The sequence below is a fragment of the Sminthopsis crassicaudata genome, chromosome 2 (assembly GCF_048593235.1).
Source record: "Sminthopsis crassicaudata isolate SCR6 chromosome 2, ASM4859323v1, whole genome shotgun sequence".
Taxonomy (NCBI): domain Eukaryota; kingdom Metazoa; phylum Chordata; class Mammalia; order Dasyuromorphia; family Dasyuridae; genus Sminthopsis; species Sminthopsis crassicaudata.
Window position 1 is genome coordinate 78,950,668 of NC_133618.1, and position 17,077 is coordinate 78,967,744.

Below are 17,077 nucleotides of genomic sequence, written 5' to 3' on the forward strand. Positions count from 1 at the left end.
TGGCCTTAGCTGGCAGGCTAAATCCTGAAAGGGACTCAATACCCTAAAAGAGTTAGTTAGCTGAAAAAGGAGAAGTGGGGTTGGGAAGCAGCATAGTGGAATTAGGGGAGATACCACAAGACATAGGGGAAGGAAAAGGGGAAAGACATCACGAGGAAGAGTGCCTGCTGTGGCAGACTGACCAAAGGAAGGCAGCAACCAGGACAAGGCCCATGAGTAGATTTTATAGGGAAAATTTAACCTCATGGACATGACTGGGATTCCTGACAGGGTATGGCAAGCTGAGACTGCTCCAAACCACTAGAGAAGGTGAGTCTCAGGAGTTTGAGATAACTTAGATATGACACCACTGGACCATTGTCCCCAAAGGGTGGGAACATGGAGCTAAACTGATCTCTATCAAAGCCTTCTGCCTACTTACTCTAGGGATTAATTCTTTAGTTTCTCTTGTCCATCATTCCTAGCTTTCTTTCCTCTCTCTTCTTTCTCTCCTTTGACTCCCTTCTGTCAAGATACTGGAGATACCATGTTTCCCAGAGCTAAGGTCCAGCAAGCAGGCTATGCCCTGAGTTAGAAGTAACTTTAGATGATCTCATTCTCATTCTCTGACAAAGTGCATTGTTTTGAACACCAGCTGTTCACTCAGGGAACTTTGATTTTCATATCAATCAAGAACTATTCAGATTTTTTTTTTTTTTGGAGCTCCCCTTATTTCCCAGAGATCTTGAGAGCCAGAAACAGCTAGTGTGCATATAGTACAAAGTCTTCCCATCAACATGCTAACAATTCCTTAATTCCTGTGCTTGTGTAACTTAACCAGATACTGCACTCCTATTCCTGCCATACCGATTCTGGTTCTGCACCATGCTGAATAATCACAAGGCTCAAGAACCCTTAAAACTTGAGACAATCAGCCTGGGCCTATTCCAAGAGGAACAATCCTGTGTCCCAGGATCCACAAGATCCAGGAATGCATGAGCCTGCTATGGAACTGCTAAGAATGATTATGTATTGGTCCAGCTCCCTTATGTTTTGTTTTGTTTTGGTTTTTTAAACATATATAAGCCCTGTCTTTGCCCCCAGCATAACAGGAGGGGAGGAGAAAGGGGAAGCTTCCACTTGCAACTATTTTCCTCATTGTGAAATAAATTAAACTTCTGTTTGATTCCTGACTCTCCAGTCTCTATCCTGCTTTATTCAGCTCCAGCTATCCACAGGTTGGCTGGTAACTGTCTGGTTGACATTTCTATATCTCATGATCCTGGCCTATCAGCAGCTCCTGGTGGCACCCCAGGTATTACTTCCTTCGACCAATGTTACTAAACAAATGTTACTAAGTAGTGGCTCTGTGTACTTATGTACAAAATTGTGAAGTCAATAACAAAATTATCTTTTGTATCCATTTACTTTCCCTTTCATGGTTTAGTTCTTTTCCCATTCTGCTAGACCCTCTTTAAATCTCCAACTCTAAGAATTCTAGGGTAAGAATCCTAAATTTAGACTTTAGGCGTGGTAACAAATTGAGAATTCATCACAAAGGTGTTTATCTTAGCCAGCTATTTTTTCAACCCAGTGAGTACATCAAAAATCCCATAAAAGTTGAAGATGTGGCCCTCTTAGGAGGTATTTGCATTGCAACTGGGAAATGAAGTCCATCCTCCACCATACACAACCTCCTTAATGATTCTTTCACCTGGGATGGAAAGCTATTATGGGCCAGTAAATAAATACAGTATAGACTAGAGAAGAGTTAGTGGGAAGAGAAGGTAGCCATTGTTTGGTAATGGGGGGCAGGAAGCTGAGAACAGTCATTTCTCAGAAAAAAAAGACTGAAGCCTACTTCCATCATGTGGGGGACTTTGGGAGCCAGTTGGCCAAAGGGACAACATTAATCTTCTAGAGGATATAGAATAGGTCTTTGTGTTGCTCAGAGAGAAAAATACATATTCTATCATACATACATCTCCTAATGTCAGTGCCCTAAGGCAAAACTTTACTAGCCTGACTCTAGTCCGGTCTCACCTAAAATACTCAAACTATAATTTAACACTATGCTCTCTTTGCTCTTCTCTTCATTAGAATATATAAACTGGTTCTATCATCCATGTTCCCTATCCACATCATGTAAATTATTTATTATTATTATTATTAATACCTCCCTTATACCTGAGAAAAGAATAAAGATGAAAATAAGTGAAGCAATGAGGTACACAAGGAAGTAGAAAGCTCTTTTCTTCCTTTTTTTCCCCATTGTAGTTCAGATTTCTCATCTACCTATGGCAGATTGAGGATTATCATCCTAAAAATCTGACTCAGTTTGAACATGGCAAAAAGGCAATCCACAACACCAGAAAAGGGGAACTATATTTTGTGAACCTGAGAAACAGGCAAGGTCCATGATCATTAGGAGTTGGTAGACTGGAGTGGGTGCAGGGATTACACAACCTTTAGCTGGACTTAAATGCAGAGTTGGCAAATTCCTGGGAACAAGAGGAGGCATGGAAGGAAGCCAGCATCTCTAATCATCTTGGCTGTAGTTGTCTCAGGGTTAAACAACAAAGGGATGATTTTTTTTTCCCTTCAAAGAAAAGTTTAAGATCCTCTCCCTGACTGAAGCATATGTGGGAAATATTTGTCTCAAACTATTATTGTTAGTACTACTATTATTATTATCAATTCTCTTCAAGAGGAAGAGGAAATAGAAAGCTGTGTTTCTTCAAGATCAGGCCATGGGCAACATTTCACTCTTTTCTGCATGGTGATTTTCTTAAATTTGCATCCAAAAAAAAAAAGGATGTTAGTATAAAACTCAGTGGCCTATTCCTATGTTGTTTTGCATTTTTTTTCCATCCCTTTAATTAGAAAGCAAGAGGAGGGGTGCTGATACTTTTATCCTGGGAGAATATAGCAAATGGAATAACTGATTATATGTAGTTTCATATGAGAAGAGCGTGGGAACCACTGGAAGCTGCTACTTTAACTGGGGGAGGGGGGGTGGATTTTATTTATCTAATTAATTATTCATTCATCCATAATAATATGGTTCTTCTGCTACTTTGGTTTTGGAAGAAATTTGAGAATGAGATGGTCATGATGGCTGTCTTTTTTCTTCTTTCTCTGTTTTTGTTGTCTCATGGTGAACAGAGTTGGTCCTGTTCATAACGTAAAACAGGTATACTCCACAGCAGCTAGGTAATACAGTACATAAATGCAAAGGCCCTGGAGTCAGGAAGACTTGAATTCAGATATACTTCCCGACTATGTGACCCTGGACAAGTTAATTAACCTTTAATTATGTCAATTTTCTCATCTGCAAATAGCACTTAGGATCAAATGACATAGTATTTTAAAATCGCCTTATAAGTCATAAAGCACTATACAAATGTCAGCTATTATTACTTATTATTATTTACATCTGCCTCCCAAAATTTCTCCTACTGATTCCTTCATTCTCCTGTGGTATATAGCTTCTCCTTCTTGTCTGTCCTACAAATTCCCAGCATTCAACCTTTCTTAGAATGATAAGATTTTAGGAATTAGATTTGAAAATTCACATAATCTAGTCCTCTCATTTCACACAAGATAAAATGAAGGCTTAGAGAGGTCAGAAAACCAAGAAGCAACAACAACAACAATAATAATAATGCTCATAAAATTAAGTTTCAAATTCGTCTAACTCCAAATTCAGTACTCTTTCCTGCTTTAAACAAAGATTGGGGATTATCTCTAGAAGACTTTTATACTAGCTGCTGGTCAAAAGGTCTTAAGGAGATACTCTTTCAGGGGAGGCAATAAGGGCTATTGACATTGCTGTTTTGGCCAGCCTTTGGCCCATCACTACTCTTCCCCCTTACCTGTGTGAGGAGCATAAAGACATAACACTGCTCTATTTACCTCTAGGAAAATATGAAATCCTTTTAGTTTTTTGCCTGACTATGCTTATGGAAAGCAATCCCACTTATTTATTTCTATTGTTGAAACAATGCAAAAACTACCTTTATTCTTTTTTTGGTTTTGACAAACTTCCATCACCAATGATCACAATTCTCTAGGACAGAGGGTAAGCCCCCAAGGAAGCAGTGCTGGCTCTGCAGGTAGGGAGATAGATTCAAATCTTGCTTGTGACATTTGCTAGCTTAGTGATTTGGGGTTCCTCTGAGCCTCAATCAATTCATCTGTAAAATGGAGATAGTAAATCTGCAGCATCTGCCTTAGAGGATTGTTGTGAGGCTTAAAATGAAATAAAGCATACAAATGCTTTGCAAACTTGAAAGTGCTTTATAAATGTCAACTACTGTTATTATTTTTTACCATGTTCTTTAGCAAAGGAGATGAAGTATAGAGTTACAAAGTTATAGCAAAGCAAACAAGAAAGAAAATATGAGCTTTCTACTTCTCAACCCCACCCTCTCCTTTTTGTTTTTTGGGCAAGGAGATTGGCTTTTACTTTTTGCATTTTGGAGGAAGAAGAAAGCCTAATATTTGGCAATGACTAACAGTATCATATTCCATAGTGAAAAGTTTATATAACATATAGTCTAACCTTGGAGTTTTTTACATTACTTTCCTGCTGGTGCTTCCCTAAAGTTATCAGCTAAATGCTTGATTAAAAGTAATGTGTAAATCTTGGTAAAAGCTGCTGCTTTTGACCTTGAATTTTAATCTTTTGGGGGTGAGGGAATTTGGGTCTCTCCAATCTCAGGCCAGGATTCATTCTTGACAGAGGAGTTACCTTTTTGGCCCTCAGCCGGGATTCAGTGTTGTCTTGGGTTTCAAAGGATTAATCTTCAATTCACAGCCTGGGAAAGGAAAGTCATAGTTAAGCCTGGAGATCACTGGTGGAAATACCCACAATCCTCTTCCCCTTTCTCTCATCTTTTTGAGTCTCCCTCCCCTCTTTCCCCCAATCTCTTCTCCACCACCTTAGGAACAAAAACAGGGCAAAATATGTGTAGGGCAAATGGAGGTGGGGAAGGAAGGAGAAGGAAGAGAGAGAGAGAGAGAGAGAGAGAGAGAGAGAGAGAGAGAGAGAGAGAGAGAGAGAGAGAGAGAGAGAGAGAGAGAGAGAGAGAGAGAGAATAGAAACGCAAGCTCCCATGGAAGGGTTAGACTCCAAAATGCTGGAGTCTATCCAAGTCCTTTGCTAAGGAGCCCGTTGCTAGGGAGGAAACAGGGTGTGGTTGAGCTAGAAAAGAACTCACCTTGTTTGCAGAATAGTGGGGGAAGGGCCATAGGTTTGGGATGGAGAATGGATGTATCATCTAGTAGTTTCCCATTTTAACTAATTCTTGCTAACTTGGCACTAAACTCAGGTATTTCTATGTTGAAGGAGAACATCAGGAAAGAGTAGCTCTATGAACAGGATACTGAAGACAAATAAAGAGCCCTGCTCTTAGGATGCAGAAAATCTGAATTCAAATCCTGACTCATATATTACCTAAAATCCTATGCAAGTTAATTGCCCTCTCTCAACCTCAGTTTCTTTATATGTAAAACAGAGCTAATAATAGTATTTATGAGAAAGAGTTATTTTAAGGATCTAGTGAAATAATATATTTCCAAACTTTAAATTTACTATATTATAAATGTTCTATGTTGTTATTAGTATTACTAATGCTAAAACTTCCCCCATTGTGGAAGTTTTTTTTTTGCCAATTAACTGTGAATACAGGCAAATCACTTTCTTTTTCTGGACCTTAATTCCCTTATATGTAAAACAGGGGATTGGATTAGATCATCTCCAAGATTCTATGAATCCATCAATTGAGTAATTTCAGCAGCAACAATAACAAGCTGTTTATTGTGTGAAAGCCAACAGAGACTTGGGAATGATGGCAGGGAATGACATGCCACTAGTAACTTCCAGTGGTTCTAAATTAGCCCCTTCTCTAAGAATGGGAAAGGAGGAGACTATGTTGGTAGGCAAATCAAAGACATAAATAGGGAAGGGATGCTTCTTATGTGTCCTCTTGGCTAAATTCCTGATACTACAGTGTCAAGAAGAGGAGGACAGCATGTCCTCTGCAACCAAAATTCAGGCCTGCCCAGAACTATCTACCCACAGAGGAGGGTCTTAAGAAATAAATAGCATAGGATCTAATCCTGTAACTACAGTGTGTGTAGTCCACCTTTCTTTAAAACTTATTATTGTTATTATTATAACTATTATTATCATTGATAGCAATGATATAACTTTGAAGCTGGCAAAGTATTTTGCACACAAGGACTCTATTATAATGTAGGTAGTACAAGTATATTTATGTTCATTTTATAGATAAAGAAACTAAGGCTCTGAGATTTGTCCATGATCGCACAATAAGCAAATCAGGCCACCTCCTTTCAGTACACGTGTACCACATTTCTACAGTTGGCTGAGGTCTCTGTGGACATGATCCACAGTGACGTATGTTGCTTTTTTTTTTCTTTTTTTTTTTTACTTAAAAGTGACTTATAGGAGAAAAACTGGCCCAATAAAGCTGAACTGAGTTCCCTTACTTTCCTTTTTCAAGAAGTTGTAAAGTTGTTAAAATATTCAATTCCTACTTCCAGTAGCTTCTAACCTAAAAGGTCATGATGTTAATAGTATTAATAGTGAGCTCAATAGGGTCTGAAAGGCAAGTTATCTATATCTCAGAGTAGCTGTTAAAACCTTTCTATATATGAGGATTCTATAGTGTATTGTGTACAGGGGAAATTTTCAAATAATATAATCCTATTGCCTAAGTGAATATCTAGTTGCTAAGGACATTGATTTTTCTTTAAGTAGAAATGGAACTGATTTTTTTCCCCAGATCTGAGGCTCTGAAAGTTAGCCTCTATTATTAGCAGCTTCCCAGTTGTCATGTGCTCTAATCAATTTGGCTCTGGCCTGAATTGGGCCGGATCTCTGCTTATCACTGCAGGTTCACACTTTCATTTCAGTTCAATTCAATCCAACAAAACATTTATTTATTGCCTATAGCTCAAGCAATGAGAAAATGATGTGGTTCAGTTTGTCATTGCTCCCTTAGCCCTCTTAAAATGATATTCCCAGACCTGAAAATAATTATGCATATGTGCTGTGGCCAAGGCAAACCTGGGCTTGACATTACACACCCTACAGTACTTTGCATTTATAGACAGTGAGACTATTACTTCCTTCATTGTAAAAAGAAGTTATGGTAATACTCTGTGAATAAATTAATTCTCAAAAAGATTTTTTCTGAGAGGAGAGTAAAGATTGCTTTTCTTGGTATATAGTTTTAGATACTCCATTTCAAGAGGGACAATGACAAATGGAATTTCACCCAGAAGAAGACTAACTGGGAACAACTTGTCCAAAAAAAATTTTGGGTGTTAGTGGTAATGAGCTCAAGAGGAACCAATAATGTTAATTTGGTAGCTAAGAATTTCAGACTTCATTAAAAGAAACATGGCTTCCAGAAGTAGAGAGATGGTCATCTCATTGTCTTCTCTTCTGGTGCTAGGTTCAATTTTGGGCAACATTTTTTATGCCAAATATTGAGCAACTGAAGATGATGATGAAGGACCTCAGGACATGCCACATGAGGATAATGTGATAGAGGTGAAAAGCCTGAAAAAGTGAAAACATGGATAAGAGAAGAAAGATAAGATTTTGCAGTTGTTGTTAAGTCATTTAGTTATGTGGCAAAAATATTGAAGTGGTTTGCCATTTCCAACAAGGAAACTAAGGCAAATAAGGTTAAGTACCAAGCCCAGTGTCATACAACTAATGTCTATGGCTGCATTTGAACTTGCCTTCTTCTGAACAGAAAGTCAACCCTCTATCCACCATACTACCTTGGAGCTATGACAGTTTTCTTCAAATGTTTGAAAGATGATCATGTCAAAGAGAATTCATTCTCATTCTGTTTGATTCCAAAGTGAAAAATTAGCAATGAGTGGACATTTCCAAAATTTCAGCTTGATGCAAAGGGGAAATGTCCTAATCTGTTGTAAGCAATCTCTGTGAAAATTTACATTGCTCAGCAAAACTACTAGTTCTATGTCCTTAAAGTAATCAAGAGAAAGAAAAAGGACTAAACTGGATGCAGGAAAGCAATTATAGCAGTTCTATTTTTGTGTAAGCAAAGAATTTAAAGGTGAGGGTATGCCTATCAATTGGGGGATGGCTAAAAAGTTCTGGTATATGAAAGTGATGGAATATTATTGTGCAGTAAGAAATGATGATGGGAAGGTTTCAGAGAAACCTGAAAAGACATGTGTGAACTGATGGAAAGTGGAGTGAGCAGAACCAGAAAAATCATTTGTACCAGAACAACTTTGAAAAATTTATGAACTTTTATCAAACACAGTGCCAAAGGGTTAATGATAAAATATGAGATCCGCCGTCAAATATAAAGCTGATGGGCTCAGAGAACAGATTAAGGAATATTTTTATTCTTTCTTTCATTTTTATAAATGGGTAATACAGAAATGTGTTTTGTTTGACTAAACATATATGTAATAGATTTTGTTTCTCTTGCTTTCTCACTAAGTAGAGTAGAAAATAATTTGAAATGAAAACAAAATAGAATTTAAAAGTAGGATCAAAGTAGATACAATCTGAAGTCTAAAAATCATACTTCTATTTTTGAAGTTAAATATCTAATTTTTTTCAACTAATTCTGGATTGTCTAAACCTCTTGAGGCTTAAAGACTTCCAATTCATCAAATGTGTTGGGGGAGGGAGTTGAATTCCTTTCATATATAGATTGGAGTAAAGGTACATTTCAACTCTCAAAATTCTGTGATTCTATAAAATTCCATGTTATAAAGGGTTGTTTTTTTTTCCAGGAATGGATTGCATTTCTTGACCACCCCAAGTCCCTTGAACACTTGAATTCTATGTTCCTACAAAGAGTACAGAAACCACTAGAATTAGTTGAAAAAAAAACCAACCTGGATATTTAACTTCAAAAATAGAAGACTTAGAAGCTTCTGGAAATTAATATCTTCTTTCCCTTTCCTCTATACTCAAAAGAGATGATCTTAGCCCTTTGCAAAGGTTAATTCTTTTTTTATTTTCTTCCATCTCCTTCTATCTATTCTACCACTTTGCTCCCTCTGTCTCATGTATTTTCAGTCTGTTATTCTCCACTGGCTCCTTCCTTTCAGACTGAAAACATGTTGTGATCTACTCAATCCTAAACAAACAAAACAGAACAAAACCCAATCCTTCTTTTTACCCTTTAATGCCGTTAAACTATTATCTTATGTCTCTCCTTTCATTCACTCTCATACTCTTAGAAAGTATAGCATAGCCTTAGTTGCCTCTACTTCATCACTATCTTCTCACTCCTTGGTCCTGAGCAATCTGACTTCTGTCTCCACCACTCACTAATATAGTTCTCTCCAAGGTCACTAATTACATTCGTATCATTAAATCCACTGGTCTTTTCCCCATCTTAACCCAGTTTGGTCATTGATTGTATTTGATGTAAATAGGATAGTAGACAGATTCTTCAGTAGAGCAGGTAGAACAGGTAGTGCAGGGGGCAATTGGAGATGAGAACTTGATCTGAGGTTGTAGATAGAAGAAACAGATGCCTAATGAAAAGGCTAAATTTGGAACCAGGAAAAGGGAAAAGGTGATAAGGTTGGGACAAGTCTAAGGTCAGAGAGGTTATACAAGATTATACAGGAACTTTCTCCCAGTAGAGTGACACTATGGAATTTTACTTCTAGGAGTTTGTAGAAAGTCACTGGGGGGAGGGAGAAGGGAAATATGTGAGGTCAAGGAGTAAAGGTATTATTTGTCCTTTATTTTTGAAGAGGACCAATGATATTATGGGATGAAGTCTTGACTAGTGCATGAATTAAAGTGAGGTAGAATTGCACTAAATTGACAGCCTCACTCTCTCTCTTCCAGAGTCATTGAAGTTCAATGGCAATACAAAAGTTAGGGTGACTGGGAGCGGTCAGGGATGCTATCAACGACCTTGGCATCTCTAATGTCTAACCAAGCTGTAAGTGCTCCACATTGCCTGCTTCAAAAGCCTTCCTAGTCATTGGAATAAATTGTTCTTATCTGTCCATTTCATCAAAGGAAGATACCCCTCATAGCTTACCAGTGGGTTTGAGGCCTGTCTGTTACCCTCAACTTGGTTTAGCCCATGTTCTGAGACAGTTTATTGGGGTGTGGCCACTGCACATGATACAGCTTCTTGGATCCACAGGTAAGAGTTGGGTGGGAAGTAGAGATCAAAGGTAGATGATCAGCCCTGAAAAGAGTTCAGCAAGCCCTCATTACTCCCTGTATATAACATATACTTCAAGAGTGGAACTTAAGGGGAAAGGAAGGAGAAAGTGTTTTTCACCTCTAAAGAGCTAGGACCACAATGACTAGACAAGAAAAAAGGCAAATAGGGAAAACTGGATAGCTCCATTAGGTATATACACCCAAGTCCTAATTAGTGTGAATAATGAAGTCTGTGAAATGATCGCGTGTATTTGAATTCATACTGTGTTCCATTATAATTGTCCAAAATATGATCATGGCTCCATTCCAATGGAAAGTATAAGATAAGCAAATTCAAATATTCCTTTGATCATTTCACAGGACTTATCCCATTAATCAAGACTTAGCTGTATTCTTTATCATAGAAACCCTCTGTTTTGTGAAAGAGGCCATGATATATTTTCAGAATAGATGGAAGGATCTGGGGCTTCCCATAAATGTGACTTTCCCAAAGCTACTCGACAATGAAATATATTTCCTTGAAGAACAGTGATCTCTCTATTCACTAGAAGTGTTCTAGATGATATTGAAATAACTGAATGTCAAAGCTGTTTCTAATATATTTACATGACCTCTGGAGTACATATCATTCATTGGGGGTCTATTTATACCCAAAATGCATCTCTCCATTGTCCTTGAGATGCCCCAAAACTCAAAACTCAAAACTTCAGATCTAAAAGACTTTAGGATGTGACCATAATCAACTTTCTGAAAGTAAGAGTTGATCATTCGATCTGTAGAAAAGAAACCCAAGGAACAACACAAAAGGAGTTTTCATAAGAAAAATTATTTCAACAGATAGAAAAGGGAATGGATCTAGGCTATAGCACACAAATTTAACACAGATATGTGTATCTAAGAGTGGAATCTTGCCAAGGCTAGTTGTTGGAAATTCAAAATGGTAAGTTTTCTGATAACAGACACTGAGTCATAAATTCCTCCAAGATTTTTCATTTCCAATGTTGATGTTGGGATAGAGGATTATATAAAAAAGACAAGCACTTCTGATTATGGTATTTTTTGTTGTGTTAGTGATAGAGATAATTATTTAGTTGTTTTAGCCATGTACAACTCTTTGTGACTTCATTTGAGGCTTTCTTAGCAAAGATGCTGGAATAATTTTCCATTCCTTTTTCCAGATCATTTTACAGATGAGGAGACCAAGGTAAACACAGTGTAACTCATATTTTAATATATACAAGAATCTATGGTCTCATCCATGAAGGTAATTCCTCCAATGTTACAGATGTCCTGCTCATCATGTATTAACTTTTGTCTGTGTCCTTTCACAAATCTTTGGCAGAGGGTCCATTTGACATTCATGGGGTCCTCTGTCTAGATTATCTAGATATACTATGGATACCAATATAAGAAGAGGGATATCTTCCAGGTATTCCTTGCTTCTACTCTATGAACAGCATACATCTTTTTGATGGTATCTTTTATATCACTTCTGTTGCATAATTTTTCCTGGCAAATGTGTTGCAGCTTGCTCATGAAAGAGTATGTGGGAGCCTTATCGAAGATTAATTACCACAGAGGCCTAGGCTTAGGAAGAAAGTTCACAAATGCAGGATTTGAAGGGAACTGTGAGGCTATCAACTCCAACCTCCTCATTTTACAGATGAGGAAACTGAGGCGCAGGATAGTTAAAGAACTTGATTAGGATCAAACAGGTAGTAAGCATCAGAAGCAAGATTTCAATTGTTTTTCTTTATACCATGTGCCCTCCCCAAATTGAAAAATGGTAAAGTCCCTGGGCTATGGCACCCTTTCCAATAGGTGCCATATGGATAGTAATTGAATTTATGTGAAAGATGCTGTTGCCTAAGGTCTTCTAAAATAGAAAAAGAAGACAAGAAAGATCAAAACTAGCAGAAAGGGGGTAATGAAGCTCCTACAAAGTTTTTATAGGAATAATACCTCCATTTCTCATCAGCTGCACTTCTAGAAAGAATGACATATCCTTTTACTGGTTAACAAACATTTATTGAACTGAATTGAATTGCAGTTTTATGCATCTAATCTTTTCAAATAAAAGATTTCTATCGGTAAAATGCTAGCATAGAAGACAAACTTACTCAAAAATTCTTAGATCTTTCTTTGCCTTTCAGTAGAAAATCAGCTCTAGCTTTTCTTCCTATAACCACTGGTCTGTATCACAAAACACAAATACCACATGGATTCCCATTATCTCCTCAGCACTATGGAGTAGTGAAGTGCTCATCAACTGTTCATTCTGGCAGAGATAAATAGTTATATCACTTGTTCCCAAAAGCAACTAATTTTTCTGGCCACCTTAGAAACCAGACAAATAGCTTTGGGCATGGGATCCCTTCAGAGTTGTTTTGAGTATAGCAAAGTCTCAGGTATAGCAAGAACCCTGAAGTCATAATAATAACTGTAAAAATATCAGAATTAAGGTGGACACGATTTTAAAAAGTATTGTGAAGGATGCACAATAAGGGTACTAAAGACAAGACTAGATAGATGGTAGATAGATAATTATAGCTACACATTGTTCAATTGTTTCAGTCATATCTGCCTGTGACCCCATTTGGGGTTTGCATGGCAAAGATACCAGTATAGTTTGCCAATTCTTTCTTATTTTACAGATGATGAAACTGAGGCAAGCAGAATTAAGTGATTTGATCAGGATCAGTCACACAGTTAGGAAGTGTGTGAGACCAGATTTGAACTCAGGAAGGTGAGGCTTCCTGACTTCAGGCCTGACACTCTATCCATTGCCGCACCTAGCTGCCCCATAGCTAGCATTATAGAGCCTCCTATGTGCTGAGCACTGTGCTAAATGCTTTAAAATTATCTCATATGATCCTCCCAATGACCCTGATAGGTGCTTTTACTATCTCCATTTTATGCTTGAAGAAACTGAGGCAGAGCTAAGTGACTTGCCTAATGTCTAGTAAATATCTGAAAAAGGATTTGAATCCAAGTCTTCCTGATTGAGCTCAAGTGATCTTTCTTGAGAAAAAACTGTCCTGACTTGGGGGGGGAGGGGAAGCAATGAGGTAAATGTTTGAGAAACTCCATGAAGGGAAGAAATTTCCTTGAACTCTGGAGAAGCTCCTCTGGGAGAGGCCTGCCTATGGGAATCAAGATAAAGTGGTTCCATTCTGTTATGTTGGTGGTTTATAGACCTCTATTGAGCTGAAAATTGGCTCAGGACCATTCCCAGTAAATGATCCCATTCTACTGAAAATCTAGGCCTGGGAGCAGTGTCAGCATTGAGGAAATCTCATTTGGTTGAAAAGTCTGTCTCAGATTTCCTTATAAAAACAGCAATTTTAAACTCATTTCTTTGCAAAGGACCTAAAAAGCAGGACCATGGGACTTCTTAGCATAGCTGCCTGTGAAAACCCCCTGCCTGCTGAGAAGACATTCTCTTTTCAGCATTAACCCCTCTTTATCTCTCTCACCTACTTCTCTGTCAGGACCTGGCAGAGACCCAAAGCAGGACCATGCTTTGTCAAGGAACCCCTCTCTCTCCTTGGCATAGCTGCCTGCCAGGACCTTGCCCACTGAGAAGAGATCTCCTCTTCACAGTGTCAACACATCCCTGTTTATCTCTCTGCCAGAACTTTGTCACTCGAAGTTAGCCTTCTAGCAAAAGCTGATTTCCCAGTGCCAATAAACTTATTTTTGCCAGTCTAACTTTTTGGGTTTGTAAATTCTTTTACGAAGGACTTGCGCCAACCAGAAGGGGTTTCCACAACTCTCCGCCCGGCACCAAAGCTCATCATTTTCACATCCAATTCTATGTGAAACTATATTTGAATCAGTAACAATATAGACTTTTTTTTTTAAACAGGCAGTAAACAGTCATTTTCTTATTTGTGTATTTCTTTTGCTATCCTGTGAAAATCTTTTATGGTTCCAACTCCAATTAATAAACACTTAATAACAGTCTACCATGTGCAAAGCATGGTGCTTCAAAGACAACATGAAAGATGTTCTCTGCCCTCTATCTCGGGCTGGGGGAGGGGAAAGGGATACTAAGTCAAACAGATGAGTATCAGAATGATCTTTGAAGATTTAAGAGACCAAACTTTAATAACTAAGAGGATCTGAAAAGACTTCAGATAGACATTGGCACATTAGCTGAGCCTTGAAAAAAGCTAAAGGTTTTTAAGAGCCAGAAGAAGGAAGTGCAGTCCAAGAATGGAGGGAATACTGGAAAAGGCTGTGAGGCAGGAGATGGAATGAACACCAAGTTCAGTAAATAATAACCCATCTTGGTCAATGAAAAGTCAAGCAAACAGAATGGCAAAGAAATAGTCATTTTATCAAAATGCATTTGTAATATGGGTTTGAAAATTGGCTGGTATTTGGGATTTGTAGTTCAGAGGGGCAAACATTTCATCACAGGCTTAAAAAATGATTTGAACTCTCAAAATTTTTGAGCAAGAAGTGGACTGGAGTCGCCTGGAAGTTTTAAAAGAGAAGCATTCAGCCTCTGAGAAGATCAGTTGAGAGGAAGGAAAAAGGAAATAGCATTCCTAGCCTCACTCAGGACTTAACATTAATTGCTGTACCTGGGTGGAGTTGACTAGATCTCCTGGAAAAAGGAGGATGGGGTAGTGGCTGAAGAAAACATTACATTCTAAATCACAGAGTGGCCCTCGTGCCAATCTCTTCATAACATTTCTAACAGAATCAACCATTGTTTTAATACAGTCCTTGATGAGGAGCTGATCTGGCTAACTGTATCCATCTCCTTTTCTCCATTTGCACATACTAGATCAGGTCCTTATCATTATTCCTTTTCACTATTGCTAGAACAATTCCAGTCTTTCCCTTTCTTCAATCCATTTTCCACATGGCTTGCTGAACTGTATTCTTTTTTTTAAATTATTTTCTCCTTAATTACATATAAAAACAATTTTAAACATTTTTTTAAAATTTCAATCAACAACAAATCTTTGTTAAATGCTTAGTCCTACTGCATCTAGGAACATCTCTAATTGTCTTGATCTATATCTTGCTACTACTGGACACAGATGGCTCTGGAAGGGAAAGCCAGGCAGATAATCTTGCCCAGCCCTCCCTCACATAAATCCAATTCACTTGCATGTCATGGCATCACCTCCCTAATGCCATGGTCCTCTTCAAGAATGAAGGACAAACCAAAGGATATGAACAGACAATTCTCAGATGAAGAAATTGAAACTGTTTCTAGCCATTTGAAAGATGCTCCAAATCATTATTAATCAGAGAAATGCAAATTAAGACAACTCTGAGATACCACTAAACACCTGTCAGATTGGCTAGAATGACAGGGAAAGATAATGCAGAATGTTGGAGGGGATGTGGGAAAACTGGGGGACTGATGCATTGTTGGTGGAATTGTGAATAATGAATCCAACCATTCTGATAAGCAATTTGGAACTATGCTCAAAAAGTTATCAAACTGTGCATACCCTTTGACCCAGCAGCGTTACTACTGGGCTTATATCCCAAAGAGATTTTAAAGAAGGGAAAGGGACCTGTATATACAAGAATGTTTGTGGCAGCCCTCTTTGTAATGGCCAGAAACTGGAACTACGTGGATGCCCATCAATTGGAGAATGGCTGAATAAATTGTGGTATATGAATGTTATGGAATATTATTGTTCTGTAAGAAATGACAAAGAGGATGACTTCCAGAAAGGCCTGGAGAGACTTACAGGAACTGATGCTGAGTGAAGTGAGTAGGACCAGGAGATCATTATATACTTCAACAATACTATATGATGATCAATTCTGATGGACATGGCCCTCTTCAACAATGAGATGAACCAAATCAGTTCCAATAGAGCAGTAATGAACTGAACCAGCTATACCCAGCGAAAGAACTCTGGGAGTTGACTATGAACCACTACGTAGAATTCCCAATCCATCTATTTTTGTCTGCCTGCATTTTGGATTTCCTTCACAGGATAATTGTACACTGTTTCAAAGTCCAATTCTTTTTGTACAGTTTGGTCATGTATACATATATTGTATTTAAGTTATACTTTAACATATTTAACATATATTGGTCAACCTGCCATCTGGGGGAGGGGGTGGGGGGAAGGAGGAGAAAAGTTGGAACAAAAGATTTTGCAACTGTCAATGCTGAAAAATTACCCATGCATATATCTTGTAAATAAAAAGCTATTTAAAAAAATGAAGGACAAAAGACAACAATAACAATAAAAACAATAACTAAATCTATCAGGTACCTTGCTTCACTTAGGATGAAAAAAAAAAGGGCCAAAAAACAATCCCTTCCCTCAAGAAGCTTACCTTCTGTTGGAAGAATAAAACAAATATCTAGAATGGCTGCCTAAATGTATTCCTAAAGCACAGATTTTACTATGTCATTACCTTGTTTGAGAATTTTTTGTAAATTCTCTGTTGATCCTAGAATAAAATAAAAATTTCTCAATTTGGCATTTAAAGCCTTTCATAATTTCTCTATTTCTACAGTCTCTGAAAAATCTTCACTGGTTCCATTCAATGTATATATTCACTGCAGTTGACTCAATATAGGACAGCTTCCTTTTATTGAATCTTTTTTTAATTGAATATTTACTTGAATTTTTCTCAGTGACAATAGTTAACATTTTTAATCATTAGATAAATTTTGATTCAGTCTTTAAAAATGCCTTTCCACAGAAAGATAACTATATGTCACTAGGGAGAGCAGAGTTATCTTGATAGGAAATTGTTCTTTCTACTTCCTGCCCCCTGATGGACTGAGTAAATTTGAACTCATACTAGATTTTGTCCAACTTTTCCGGGATTGAGATTTAGAACAAAATGTTTCCTTCAGCCACTGCCCCGTCCTCCTTTTCA

At 37.7% G+C, this 17,077-nt stretch overlaps 1 long non-coding RNA gene across 1 annotated transcript in view; it reads right to left on the reverse strand.

The window, feature by feature from the left end:
* Positions 1–17,077, reverse strand: part of LOC141553224 (uncharacterized) — a 41,690-nt gene that overhangs the window by 11,606 nt on the left and 13,007 nt on the right. Inside the window, exon 2 of the long non-coding RNA XR_012485327.1 lies at positions 4,733–4,799. This is a non-coding gene — a long non-coding RNA (uncharacterized LOC141553224). The remainder of the gene's footprint in view (positions 1–4,732; positions 4,800–17,077) is intronic.